Here is a 14,727-nt window from a genome sequence, read left to right on the forward strand (position 1 = left end):
GCTCACTGAGACGGAAGTCTGTTCCATTTTGTTTTGTCCTAACTAATCATTCTAAATCTAGAAAAGGGAACACACAGCCCTGAGGCAATAGGAGTATTGTCAAATTTTCCATATTTCTGTAGGTGGTTTCCCAAAATATTTTCTCTAGAAAGTTTTTCAACATGACCCCCTAGATGGCATAACTAATGACAAACACAAAATTCCCCAAAGCCTCTTGTATATAGAAAAGCAACTAGTTGAAGCTAGTCACTGTCCTCTAAATTGTACATTCCAGAAATATCAAGTCATTTGAAAAGGCACAAGAAATTGAATCATGAAAATCATATACCTGCAGCTCCATAGGGTGTGTCAATAATCAGATTATCAATGAATCAGCGATGAATGCTTAAGGGTGCTTTGGAAAAGAGTCTAAAGAAGACATAGAAGTCAAGGGTTAATTTCATTAAAAGAATCAAAATATGCCAGAATAGGAAAGGTCTCTGAGAAATCATTTAGTCCAGCTGTATTATACAGAATGTGAGTCCTACAAAAGATTCTAAATCAAAAAGATTTCATGCTTAATACATGTAAAATAAAACAAAGCAAAATGGTTCATACTAAAGTCTCCTCCAGAAAACCCTAGAAGACATTAATATATTACAGGATCTTGATAATGAATAGAAACCTATTTAACTTTGCTTAGAGCATCTCAAATATATCTAGGTACAGCCAACCTTTTTTAGTAACACCTAGCAAAACATTAGTGCAATATACACCAAGAAATGCTAACCTACTTGAATTTTCTCATTTTAAAAATGAGGGAAGAAAGACCTATAAAAGTTTTTGAAATGCCTAAATCAACAAAACTACTTATTTGCAGAGCCAGGACTACAACTCAGTTATCATGGCAGCTTATAAGTGTGGAGCATTCTTCTCTTCTGCCTTTAGTCTCTCCAAATCCCTGGGGAAGGATGACATTCCAAACATAACCACAAATTGGTTTCTGGGAACTCTCCTTCATTTCTTCTTTAAGAAAATTTTATTACCCATAGCAGTGATTTGCAACCAGATGGGTGATGCTAAAGGAGACCAGGAAGAAGTATTAACGGAATCTGTAGGGCAAGGAGAAGTATTTTTTAAAGCATATTAAATGTTAAAGTATACTTTTTTATTTGGAAAAAAAGAAGATATTTTCTTTCCTTACATAAGGCTTTCTGTAGGAAATGACATTTAATCCCACAAAGAACAAGTAGTAATCAGCCAGTCCAGCCAAACTAGGAGTAGTTGAAGGGTGTTGCAGGCAGAGAGGGTAGTAAATTTTAAGGACTAGAGGCAAGAGAGGTCATGCCATGGCTAAGGAACTACAAATAGTTTAGTGTGGTTGAAAGACAGAGAGAGAAGGCTGTTGGTGGAGGCGGGAAGAACCAAGGGAATGGGGTGGTGGGAAAAGGTATGTACTCAGAGATAAGCAACATAGTGAAGAACCAATGAAAGGCCAGATCACGAAGGGCCTTGTACCTCATGCAATGGAATTGATCTTTATCGTGACAGCAATAGTAACACGTTGAAAAGTTTAAGCAGGAGAGTTTCATAATCACATTTGCATTATAGAAAAATCACTCAGGGGGAAAGTCCACACTTCCTCACAGGAAGAAGTTTTTAATGTGCTCAAACTTTTCTGGCACTTAATTTCCATTTTCTTAACGAGTGTGGCCTTTGTCCTGAGTGCTGAATGATTAACCTACAGGGACTAAGGAGAGATTCTAAGAGCCTAAATTACTCAGAAATTGAGGTGCAAGAGTCGGTTCACCAAAAGGGCACAGTTGGCTCATAACCAGTAACATAAATTAGCCAAGTCAGTAAGTATTTCAGTTGGGGTCACCAAGAGTATAGTTCACAAGGAAACTCACACTTGCTATTTCTGTAAGATAGTAAATTCAATGGAAGTACTTTATTTGTAAGTTGTGCTGAAGTTTATAATATTCCAACTGAAAAAATAAAAATTTTGAATTTTTTTCATGAATTACTCTAATTCATTATTGTCTTGGAATCAACTGTCCACCCTCACCCCAGGACTTAGATTGAAGAAGTCTGTTACCACATTTTTGGCCACAGTTGCAATGTGGTGATTCTCATGAGCAATCTACGTGTACAGCATTCATTTTACAAGGAATTATTTCAATGAAAGTGCCCAACTATATTAGGGTCTCTTATCCCACTTACCTGTCATGGGACCTACATAACTCCAATGCCATATAACAATTCTTTGGTGCCTTAAATTCTTTGTCATCTTCAAATCCCTATAGAAGCAAAAATATTAATTATATTAAAAGCATAAATAATAATAGAAACAAAAATAATACTAATAATGCAGTACTTTCTATATCCTATGCACTGTGCTAGACACTACATGCTTTATCTCATACATGTACAAAATCCTATGAGTTAGATAGCTGTTAATATTCCAATTTGACAGATGAGGAAACTAATCCTTAGAGAGATTAAGTAAACTTCCCGGGGTCATACATATTTGATCAAAATCAGAATTCAAATCCAGGTCTGTATGACAGCAAAACCTAGCTCTTCACCTTATACTTTCTTTCTAATATTTCTAGTTACCTGTCATACAGTACTTGCTTGGAACTAGGCCAATTTATAAGCACTATATAATTTAACCTGCAAACTAACCTACCAAAAGTTAATCTTATCCATATTTTATAGATGAAGAATCCGATGCTCAAAAAATTTATTTAAATTGCTAATTGTTATACAGGTAGAAAGAAGCAAAGGCAAGATTCAGATCTAGATTTGTCTGATCCTAATTCTGTGTGTTTAACCACAGTCTATACCATTAGAGTGTGATAACATAAACCAGTAGTTCCTTATTCTACATAGAGCTCCATGACTTTGAGTATGTGGATCAAGTTTCACTATGGTGGTAGAGGAAGGAGTTGGCAAGGGGAGAAGAAGGGAGGCTGAGAGAGTATGCCTCTCTTTCCCACTTTTCTTATACTTCAACTGGTGCAACTTCACTTTTATGTGTTTTATACTTTTAGTGTTCAAGATTTCAAAAGAAGAAAGCATTTCACTATTTTCAAGTTCTTATTCACTAACACCTTAACTGAGAGATTAGTTGAAAGTCATCTGAGAGCTGAAGGAATGGAACTCCAGAATTGGGATCAGTGCAACTCTTAAGCGTCAGTATATCAGCCATATCATTGACAAATATTTTCTCCCATTCAGTACGTTGTCTTTTCATTTTATCAATGGTTTCCTTTGCTGTGCAAAAGCTTTTAAGTTTAACTAGGTCCCATTTGTTTATTTTTGCTTTCACTTCCTTTGCTTTATGAGACAGATCCAAAAAAAATATTGCTGCGATTTATGTCAAAGAGTTTTCTGCCTATGTTTTCCTCTAGGAGTTTTATTGTTTCCAATCTTACATTTAGGTCTTTAATTCATTTTGAGTTTATTTTTGTATTTTGTGTTGGAAAATGTTCTAATTTCATTTTTTCATATGTAGCTGTCTAGTTTTCCCAGCATCACTTATTGAAGAGACTTTCTTTTCTCCATTGTATATTTCTTGCTTCCTTTGTCATAGATTAATTGGCCACAAGTACACGTGTTTATTTTGGAGCTTTCTATTTTGTTCCGTTGATCTAGGTGTCTGTTTTTGTGCCAGTACCATACTGTTTCAATTACTTTAGCTTTGTAGTATGGTCTAAAGTCAGGGACTGTGATTCCTCAAGCTCTGTACTTTCTCAAGATTGCTTTGGCTATTTTGGGTCCTTGGTGTTTCCATACAAATTTTAAAATTATTATTTCTAGTTCTGTGAAAAATGCCATTGGTATTTTGATAAAGATTGCATAGAATGTGTAGATTGCCTTAGGTAGTGTGGTCATTTTAACAATATTAATTCTTCCAATCCAAGAACATGGTATATCTTTCCATCTGTTTGTGCTGTCTTCAATTTCTTTTATCAATGTCTTATAGTTTTCTGAGTACAGAGTACAGGTCTTTTGCATCTTTAGGTAAGTGTATTCCTAGGTATTTTATTCTTTTTAATGTGATGGTAAGTGGGATTGTTTCTTTAACTTCTTTTTCTAATAGTTCATTGTTAGTGTAAAGAAATGCAACAGATTTCTGTATGTTAATTTTGTATTCTGCAACTTTACCAAATTCATTGACGAGCTCTAGTAGTTTTCTGGTGGTATCTTTAGGATTTTTTATGTAGATTATCATGTCATCTACAAACGGTGACACTTTTACTTCTTCCTTTCCAATTTGGATTCCTTTTATTTCTTTTTCTTGTCTGATTACTGTCACTAGGACTTCTAATATGTTGAATAAGAGAGACGCGAATGGACATCCTTGTCTTGTTCCTGATCTTAGTGGAAATTCTTTCAGTTTTTCACCATTGAGTATGATGCTTGCTGTGGGCTTGTCATATATGGCCTTTACTATGTGGAGCTATGTTCCCTCCGTGCCCACTTTCTGGAGAGTTTTTATCATAAATGGATATTGAGTTTTGTCAAAAGATTTTTCTGCATATTTGTAAATGATATGGCTGATAAGGAGTTCCTAATATATAAATAGCTTATGCAACTCAACATCAAAAAAACATACAGCCCAATTAAAAAATGGGCAGAAGACCTGAAAAGACATTTTTCCAAAGAGGACATGCAGATAGCCAACAGGTACATTAAAAGATGCTTGATATCACTAATCATCAGGGAAATGCAAATCAAAACCACAATGAGACATCACCTCACACCTGTCAGGATGGCTATCGTCAAAAAGAATACAAATAACAAATGTTGGCAAGGATGTGGAGAAAAGGGAGCCAGTGTACACTGTTGGTGGGAACGTAAATTGGTACAGCCACTATGAAGAACAGTATGGAGGTTTCTCAAAAGACTAAAAATAGAACTACCATATGACCCAGCAATTCCACGCCTGGGTATATATCCAAAAAAAAAAACCCCAAAAAACACTAATCAAAAAGATACATGCACCCCAATGTTCATAGCAGCATTGTTTTCAATTGCCAAGGTATGGAAACAACCCAAGTGTCCATCAACAGATGAATGGATAAAGAAGATGTGGCATATATGCACAACGGAACACTACTGAGCCATAGGAAAAAATGAAATTTTGCCATTTGCAACAACATGGATGTACTTGGAGTGTATTATGCTAAGTGAAATTAGACAGAGGACAAATACTGTATGATATCACTTATACATGGAATCTTAAAAATACAACAAACTAGTAAATACAACAAAAAAGAAACAGACTCACAGATACAGAGAACAAACTAGTGGTTACCAGTGTGGTGAGGTAAGGGAGGAGGGGCAAGATAGGGTAGGGGATTAAGAGGTACGAACTACTATGTATAAAATAAGTTACAAAGATCTACTGTACAACACAGGGAATATAGCTAATATTTTATAATAACTATAAATGGAGTATAACCATTAAATAGTGTGAATCACTATACTGTACACCTATAACATAAAATATTGTACATCAGTTATACTTCAATTAAAAATAAAGACTCAGTATAGAATCCAGGAGTAAAATCCTGGGAATGGGGATCTTATGTGAAGCACCTTTTTTTTCTCTCTCTCCTCCTGTGGCGGTTCCAGTCTCTGATTCCAAAAATATAGAAAGAAGGGAGAGTTATCCTAAAACTAACAGTTGCAACATCAAGTTCCCTGCCTTGTAACATCTCAGTCAGCTTCAGACTCCAAGCCATGAAAGTCTGTCCTGGGCCAGTCTTGTGGATTATAAGTTCACATTTCTTCTATTCTGCCCGGAAGCAGGGGGATGGGTCTCATGAAACTAAATGCTTTTTACTTTGCCAAAAGACTCTTACAGTCATAGAGATCAAATAGATCCAAATACAATGGTTCTTTCCTAAATATACTCCATGGAGCCCCTAAAACACTCATTGAAAAAAAGATCCAGGGACAAGTAAGTGTTGGAAATGCTGCATAAGCTCTGTGACTCAAAAATACAATGACCTATAACTAATCATCCAAACTAGGCCAATTCTGAGAGCCAAAGGGAATTTATTAATAATTATACAGAGACAACAAACACATACTGGAAATGTCCTGGGCAAATTAGGACCTATGGTTAGTCTGCTATTTAATCCAGAACTTTCCAAATTTATTTGGTCACAGAATATTTTTTTTCCTCCTTGTAACACCTGCTAACCTCAGGAGAGACCATTATTCCACAGAATATACTTTAGGGAACACCAAATGTAGAGGTTTTAGGAGAATCTGCATGAAATGCAATAGACCAATGCTTCTCAATCATTTTCTGTAAATGCACACCTAGGAGGAAATTGTTAATATTTTTGTGGCACAAAAAGTAAATAGCTGAGGCTCCTTGTAGCCAGAAAGAACTGGCCAGGGAGTTGGGCATTTGAGAGGATTACTATCTCAGCACTCTTCTAATCCTCGGATACATGTAGAGATCCAGCGTACAGCTCAGGGAAGTTGTGACTAGACCAAAACACACTCACAAATGACCTCCGTGTATTTCTCTTCCTTAAAGACCAATTGCAGGGGATTAAATTAAATGAAGGAATGAAGGACTTACAAAATTTTTTTTGCCCTTTTAGCCTTCTCTTGGCCTCTTTTGTTGCATAGAATTTGGGTCAGTGTCAGAAATCTTAAAAATGATGGGAAATGCAGCAAATCTCCTGACTGACTCAATCTGAATAAAAAATACTTCCATAGAAAAATAGATACTATATTAGGTATTTCAACACAGTCTAACACAAGGAATTGGTTAAATAAGCAGTAAAAGCAAAAAGGGAACACAGAGGCAACACAGAGGCCAGGCTCAGGCCTCAGAACTCTGAGGAGGGTGCACTGCCCAAATGATTCTGGCACATCAGAGGGCACAGTGAGGCTGGTTCTGGAGTGCTAAATGAAGGTGGAGATTTGGTTTTGTCACAGCTTCCTGACCAATAAACAAACTGCAGATAATTCAGTCATTCAACTGTGGAAACATTTTGAAGGCAGACACTTGAACTCTGAATCTTCAGGTACTGGATTTACTACGAGCAGCAGAAATATTCCCAACCAGAGACTCTTGTCACTGAACTGAGGACTGGGCTCTCAGGTAGCTCTACATAAATTTGAGTTTACCTACCTCAATAACCCCACAGAAAACACCTTGGAAAGGGGTTCAATTTAAATGGGAATTTGAAGCCCCGAAGCTTTATAAAGCTGCTTTGAAAACTTTAGTGAAGAGGAGGGAGGCAAAAGGGGGAGGGAGGGAAGAGAGGGACTTGAGAAGAAAATGTGGGAAGTGTTCCTACATTCTCTATTCAGGAGGGAATAGAAAACATTTTTAAAGTGTTTTAAGCAAGGAAATAGCCTTTGAAGTTTAGTCTCCTGCCATATGATTTTACGTTGTGTTATTCACTTCATGATGATCATTTTGCCTTGCAGCTCTTCAGTTGAAAGTCAGAAGCCATACTCTTGACCGGAAGACCTCCAAAGTTTATTTCAGAGAAGGTCACACTCTGCTTACATTCCTCCAAGTTGCTGGTAAAGAGGAAGGGCACAGGAATCCCCTATACCCTGGCCAAGGAGGACACATTGCAGTGCTCCCATGACCCAGAAGAATATGAGCCAGATTAAAGATTATGACCTGCGATTATAAACTGATAAAAACATTTTAAAATAACATATTCAGAGACGTATTCTATCTTAAAGGTTAAGATTGTAGGTACTGGGATATTATAGAACAGGGATTAAATCCTGGCTCCTTTGCTTCTTAGCTATTGACCTTGAGCAAGTTTCTAAACTAACCTCTCTAAGCTTCAGTTTCTTTATTTGTTAAATGGTATAATCTCTATGTTGGCAGTATCCACAGAGTTATCTCTGTCTAGGCACTTCCAAACTCACATACCCACGCTCAAAAACCTACTCAGCAAACAAAGGACCCTCCAGTTGTTAGTAGCCCCCCCTTCCTCAGAGGGCAGCAAATGATTATAAATAATTTTTGCTGTCCCATGTAGACAATTACAGAGGCTACCAAACAGGGTTATTGTGAAATTGAATGAGATAATGGATCTAAAGTGATTTGCACGCTGGCACATAAGTGTAAACCAAATGTTAGCTGTTGTTATTTTGATTATTACTATTTAGCTTATGGACTCTTTCACTGAGCATATTTCTCCAATGTCTGTGCAAATGATAACGTGGATGGTAGGGAAGTACTTAAGGTTTTAGTGTAAATTTAAAAGAAAAAAAAAACACTCACAAACTCAAAAATCAGATCCTGTGTCTTTAAGGAGGTTCACTTTGCCCGGGCATTGTTTTCTCTTTTGCCCTGAATATTTGCAGTGCAGTCCTCACAAAGTAAATTGTCTCCTGCATCATCCATATCCTGTGTTCTGGTGGAGGTGCATCATTTTACATCTTCTGAGAGAAATAAAGAGAAACATAACATTTATTGAGCTCTTATTTTGTGATCTGTGAAATACTACATAATGTGGTTATTTAATCCTCAAGAAAGAAAAGCAAGTGGTATTATTCTCCCATTTGGAATGTTGGTCTCAGAGATGTTAATTAATCCTAATGTTATCCCTTGCTTTGAATAGGATACCGCCAAACCCACACCAGTCACAAACCTCCCACCACAACCAAATCTATTAATCTAGAGGGAAAAATTAAAAAAAAACAACAACACATTTCCAAGGTATGTGCACAGTGTTTCAAAATATCTTGAAATCTGAAGACTTTATAAATTGATTTTTTTCCTTTGCCAATGGCTTTGCTTTGTCCTAGACACTTTGTCACAGCTGTTGGATTGTCAAAAGTAAATAAAAGAACATCCTTGCTATTCTCTTTGCCTCATCTGATCCTTGTTTCTTTACACTCAGGTAGAATAGAGGGGCTGAGTTCCTGAGCTCCCTCCTGCCAGGAATGTACATCTATTAAGAAAAATTATGTCTTTGTCTCAGCCAGATTTCTCCCTTTTCTCCCCTTTTCTCTCCAACCACTCCCTCAAAACAGGAAATCATAGGATCTCTGACCCTGGGCTGTCCCTGGTTACAGACTTCTAATTCTCCACTTCTCTTTTTAAACCAGCATCTAGAAGGGGCCTGGAGATGGTTGCTTTCACATTCCTATTCAGATCACGTTCTCAGCACCAACCCTTCCCGTCTTCTGCCTGTGAACATCCTTTTCACACAGCTCCAAGCAGAAGTAGAAGCAGTGGGTTTGAAGGAGGGGAAGTTAGACTTTGGAGATGTGTTTGGGGTGATTGTAAGACATTTGAATAGAGATGCAGATATGGGGCTCGGGTCAAAGCTCTGGAATGAAGACCCAGAAATGGGAGGTGGTACCCAAGGCCAAGAGAATGGATGAGGTTACACAAGGAGACAATGGAGGAGAAAGGAACGGAAGGAAGGGGAAGGGAAGAGAACAGTGTTCAGAACAGAATTCTGGGGTCTGACTACTTGGCAAAGACAGGGCAAGAAGAGGAAGATTGGCTAGGGAAGTGAGCAGAGGACAGATTACCCATCTATCTATCTCACTCTTTCCATAGTCGCATCAGCTGTTGACTGCACAGTACTTGAAGCCGGTATGAACTCCATCATCAGCAGTCTATTTTTATTGTCTTATGTACTTGCTGTCAACTTCTAAACATTTTTTTCCATCCTTAAGGACACTGAAGGACAATTTGTTTCTCATTCAGCATCAGATTGAATCAAAGATTTTGGTTAAGCAGGCAGTAAACAAATCTAAACCTCTGTGTGCCCAAGAAACACAAGTGCCCTTCCTTAACGACTATCTCCTCCTGAGTAATACTCTAGCCTTCAGTGTTAGCATTACCTTACTTTTCAGGTGGGCAGGTCTTTGGAGTTATTAACATATCTCAAACTGTTTTGTCCTTGAAATACTCTCTTAGGAGATATAAATAGTGGTGGTCTACTTATACATGGAATCTAAAAAAGCCAAGCTCATAGAAACAGAGTAGAATGGTGGTTACCAGGGGCTGAGGGGTGAGGGAAAGAGAGAAATATTGGTCAAAGGATACAAACTTCCAGTTATCAGATGAATAGGTTCTGAGGATCTAATGTACAGCATGGTGATTGTGATTAATAATATGGCATAAAATGCTTGAAAGTTGCTGAGATCTTATATGTTCTTACCACAATAAAGAAGTAGTAATTGGGGCTTCCCTGGTGGTGCAGTGGTTAAGAATCTGCCTGCCAATGCAAGGGACATGGGTTCGAGCCCTGGCCCAGGAAGATCCCACATGCCACGGAGCAACTAAGCCCGTGCGCCACAACTACTGAGCCTGAGCTCTAGAGCCCCCAAGCCACAACTACTGAGCCCATGTGCCACAACTACTGAAGCCTGCACGCCTAAAGCCCGTACTCCGCAACAAGAGAAGCCATGACAGTGAGAAGCCCCTCACTGCAACGAAGAGTAGCCCCCGCTCACCGCAACTAGAGAAAGCCTGCACACAGCAACAAAGACCCAACACAGCCAAAATTAAATTAATTAATTTTTTAAAAAGTGGTAATTATGTCGTGTGATGGAGGTATTAGCTAAGGCTATGATGGTAATCATTTTGGAACATGTGTGTCAAATCCACACATTGTAAAGTTGTATACCTTATTTATTTATTTATTTTATTTTTTGGCTGTGCTGGGTCTTCGTTTCTGTGCGAGGGCTTTCTCCAGTTGTGGCAAGCGGGGGCCACTCTTCATCATGGTGCATGGGCCTCTCACTATCGCGGCCTATCTTGTTGCGGAGCACAGGCTCCAGACGCGCAGGCTCAGTAGTTGTGGCTCACGGGCCCAGTTGCTCCGCGGCATGTGGGATCTTCCCAGACCAGGGCTCGAACCCATGTCCCCTGCATTGGCAGGCAGATTCTCAACCACTGCGCCACCAGGGAAGCCCTAAAGTTGTATACCTTAAACATGCCCAATGTTGTATGTTAATTATACCTCAATGAAGCTAGATTAAAAATAGCTTTATTTGTGGATTTTAAAAAGTAATTTCCCAATTAAACAAATTTGAAAAATGCTGAATGTTACTATCTGAGAGCCACAACATGCAGTATAATAAAGGCTCTGCCAAGTCCTGCAGTTAAAAAACAAAAAGATTTAACTTTGCTTAACCAGAATTTCCCAGTTATTTGAACCCAGAATGCTTTTTCTATGGAACACTTACTAACATCCAGCAGACCGAAGTTCCACAGAGCACATGTAGGTGTTTTACTAATCCAAAGAACACTTTTTAACACTAACCACAAAATCCATTTTACAACCAAGGAAAATTATCTGCACTTAAAAGTGCTCTCATTTTCATGGGAATTGCTACATAGTATATCAAGCTATCTAGTACGGCCAGTGGTACATACTGGCCAGAGAGCTAAGGAGGGATGAGGGAAAGTCTGTGTTATGTAAGAGAGAGAAGTTTACTGGCTGTCTTAGTCAGTTTGGGTGGCTATAGCAAATTACCATACACTGTGGATTAAACAACAAATATTTATTTCTCACAGTTCTGGAGGTTAAGTCCAAGACCAAAGCACCAGCATATCTAGTGTCTGATAGGGCATGCTTCCTGATTCACAAATGACCTTCTTGTTGTTATATTCTCACAAAAAGAGAGAGAAAAGAAGCAAGTTCTTTCACATCTCCCCTTATAAGAGCATTAATCCCATCATGTGGGCTCCACTTTCATGACCTAATTACCTCCCAAAGGCCCCATCTCCTAATATCATCACATTGTGGATTCGAATTTCAACATATGAATTTTGAGAGGACATAAACATTCAGTTCATAGCATTGGCCCATATTGGAAAATGGCCTGTGCCTTTGGCCTCATTAACACCATGTTCTCAATAGCTGAATGAACCAACCTCAGACAGGATAACACACACCTCAGCAACATGCAATTTTCCAGTGCCTTTCTCTGTTCTTTAAACATGGAGTTGTTATTAATTAGTAAAACAATTCTTGTTCTGGAAAGTTACTTTCCAAACTGATGGTGTCTGCTACAGGAAATAGCCTGCAGACATCTTTTAATTTAGTATTTGAAAAAGTACAAATCTGTACCTCAGCTCTTCTTTCTTAGCTAGCATCATGTTTTAAACACTGTTTTGCCTTAAAATTTTTTACTTTATCAGTTTGGAATTCTAACTGCATACAGTAAACTTGAGTTGCAGACCAAGTTCCCTTGAAATTGGTAGCTCAGGCAATTATTTCATATAAGACATTAAAAAATCAAACTACAGGGACTTCCCTGGTGGTCCAGTGGTTAAGAATTTGCCTTCCAACGCAGGTTTGATACCTGGTCAGGGAACTAAGATCCCACATGTCGCGGGGCTACTAAGCCCACGTGCTGCAACTACTGAGCCTGCACGCTTTAGACCCCGCACTCTACAACTAGAGAGCCCGTGCACCACAACTTCTGAACCCATGCGCCACACCTAAAGAGAAGTCTGAGCACCGCAACTAGAGAAGCCCACACTCCGCAAAGAAAGATCCCACATGCATAATGAAATCCCGTGTGCCACAACTAAGACCCGACACAGCCAAAAAAAAAAAAACCTACAAGAATTTTTTTATATTCTTTAAATGATGGAAAATAGCGCAAGCTAATTTTCTGACTGGTGGAGAGAGTGAATGAGAAAACACTTCATTCATGCCATTATGTCTTCCTTTATAGACCAAGGTTTTTACTCTTTCTTGCCACTTCAAGAATATTTACTGAGCACCTATTCATTTACTATAGGATAGTATATTGGATATAGCTCTAAAGTTGAGTACTGGCTTCCATTCCCCTCCACAACTGACTTACTAGGTAATCCTCCCAAGTCATTTAACTTTCTTTTGTCCCAATTTTCTCATTAATTACTATGCTATCTAGAAGTTTCTAAGAAGAACTTCAATCCCACAGCCCACTCTTCCAACTACCTCACATGCTTAATTCTGAAAATGAGTGCTGGTAAAGATGGCCAAAGTCCAGAATATTTTAAGGCCTTCTGCAAAAGATTGGAGCTATCTGTATGAAGAGGAAATAGAGTTCAAATTATTCCCTTCTCAGGGTATAATCCTTTTGGATTTGACTCTGTTGACTGACCCTTCTGACGTGTTCTCCATATAACCAATGCCCTGAGAGGGGTCAAGGCATTCACCTGTTTGCAAGGAGACACAATTTGCTTAACCACCACCCAAAATATAAATATAAAAAAATTAACAAACCTTGAACTAAACCTCACAACTTATACAAAGTTAACTTGAAATGGATCATAGATTTAAATGTAAAACTGTAAAACTTTTAGAAGGTAAAATAAGAGAAAATCTTCAGCACCAAGAGCTTGATGAGGCGTTCTTAGGCATGACACCACATGCAAAATCCATAAAAGGAAAAATTGATAAATTGTATGTCAACAAAATTAAAATACTTTGCTCTGAGAAAGACCTTGTGAAGGAGATGTAAAAACAAGCTACAGACTGGGAGAGAATATTTGCAAACCTCATATCCAAAAAAAGGTATCATGTCTAGAATATATAGTTGATACTTGAACAATGTGGGGGTTTGGGGCGTAAACCCTCTGCTCAGTTGAAAATCTGCATATAACTTATAGTTCACCCTCCATACCCATGTTTCCTCCATATCCACAGTTCTGCATCCACAGATTCAACCAAACACAAATGGTGTTGTACTACTGAAAACATTCCATGTATAATTGGACCCACACTGTTCAAACCCATGTTGTTCAAGGGTCAACTGTATAAAGGATTATCAAGACTCAGCAGTAAGAACACAACCAAATTAGAAAATGGGCAAAAGACATAAAGAGACATTCCACCAAAGAGGATATAAAGATGGCCAATAAGCACGTGAAAAAATGTTCCACGTCACTTATTATTAGGGAAATGTAAATTGAAACCACAATGAGATAGCACTACATACTTATCAAAATAGCTAAAATAAAAAATAGTGATACAGAGAAACAATATTCATTCATTGCTGGTGGGAATGAAAAATGGTATGGGTGCTCTAGACAAGTCTGACAGTTTATTGTAAAACTAAACATGCAACTACTGTATGATCCAGCAACTGCACTCTTGGAAATTAATTATAGAGAAACTAAAACTTATGTTCATATAAAATCCTGTATATGAATATTCATAGCATCTTTATTCATAATAACTAAAAACTGGAGTCATCCCAAATGTTCTTCAGTGGGTGAGTCAATAAAACAACTGTTATACATCTACACTATGTAATTCTACTCAGGAATAAAAAATAACAAACTATTTATACGTACAACTTGGATGATCTCAAAAAATTATGCTGAGTGAAAAAAGCTAATCTCAAAAGGCTATATATTATATGATTCCATTTAAACAACATTCTCAAAATGACAAAATTATACAGATGGAGAATAGATTAGTGGCTCACCAGTGGATAAGGACTGGGGACAGGGGGCAGAGAAGGAGAGCTGGATGTGGCTAAAAATGGGTAACACTATGGATTTCTGTGGTGATAGAACAGTTCTGAATGTTGATAAAATTGTGAAAAAATTGCATAGAATTACACACACACACGCGTGCGTGCACGTGCACACACGAGTACATGTAAAACTGGTGAAATAAGCTATGTAGCTTATATCAATGTTGGTTTTCTGGCTTTAATATTGTACTATGTGTATGCAGAATGTTACCACTGAGGGGAACTGGATGAAGAGTACAT

General features: G+C 38.0%; 1 protein-coding gene across 1 annotated transcript in view; it reads right to left on the bottom strand.

The window, feature by feature from the left end:
• Positions 1 to 2,234: 2,234 nt before the first annotated feature.
• IL13RA2 (interleukin 13 receptor subunit alpha 2) overlaps positions 2,235 to 14,727 on the bottom strand; it is a 61,001-nt gene continuing 48,508 nt past the window's right edge. The window contains exons 9-10 of the transcript XR_005018368.1: positions 8,267 to 8,427; positions 2,235 to 2,279 (exon numbers count right to left, since the gene is read on the bottom strand). The gene's annotated coding sequence lies outside the window, so the exon portion shown is untranslated. The remainder of the gene's footprint in view (positions 2,280 to 8,266; positions 8,428 to 14,727) is intronic.

This window comes from Balaenoptera musculus, chromosome X (assembly GCF_009873245.2).
Source record: "Balaenoptera musculus isolate JJ_BM4_2016_0621 chromosome X, mBalMus1.pri.v3, whole genome shotgun sequence".
Taxonomy (NCBI): Eukaryota; Metazoa; Chordata; class Mammalia; order Artiodactyla; family Balaenopteridae; genus Balaenoptera; species Balaenoptera musculus.